Genomic DNA, 778 nt, shown 5'->3' with positions numbered 1-778 from the left:
ATACAGTATATATGTATATATATATGTATATATATATATCTCTTGTAAGAAGAACACTCGACTGTAGTCAGGAAATGCAAGTAAAATGCAGTTTTACAGTTTTATTAAGGGCAAACACAAAACATCTCGTTCCATCAACAGGGGAGGCCTCCCCTGTTGCACAAGACAGCTTCCAGCTGCAAAATAAAGGATAGTCTTTTGCTCACACAATGGCCAACATTTCATGCACTTCTCATTATAATCAGCTTTCTTCAGCTCAAAGCCTCTCAGCACATCTCACTCACACTGCTCTCCCAGTAGTGTGTCCAACAGGTCCCTTGTGTCACCGACCTTCCTGACCTCTCCCCTCATGGGTACTCACACTGCTCTCTCAGCAGCGTCCAACAAGTCCCTTGGGTCACCAACCTTCCTGACCTCTCCCAGCCTTCCCCGGCTGTCCCACGTGCGTCCAGCACCCCCCTGAGTCTGCCTGTGTCCGTGTGCCTCCTGCGCACACACACAACTCCAACACAACTCCCTTGAGCTCTGGTCCAGACTCCTAAATAAGGCTGCTCTCAGCCACCTGATCCAGCTATACTGGTTATTGGCAACATCTGGCCCCAGGAATAGGGATTGCATCCCACTATAGTCCGGAAAACCTGAAAGGAACTTAAAAGTCAGTTTCTTCCCTGGAAAAGCTTTAACATCCTGGAACCTCTTAGCCCCTATAACTGAGTGTTCCTGGGGACAATGTTGCCAAATTATATTGTGGCATTGCCACACCCTTCTACAATATATG

Source organism: Nanorana parkeri, unplaced genomic scaffold (assembly GCF_000935625.1).
Source record: "Nanorana parkeri isolate BGI_ZX_2015 unplaced genomic scaffold, ASM93562v1 scaffold66, whole genome shotgun sequence".
Lineage (NCBI taxonomy): Eukaryota > Metazoa > Chordata > Amphibia > Anura > Dicroglossidae > Nanorana > Nanorana parkeri.
This window is presented reverse-complemented; position numbering follows the sequence as displayed.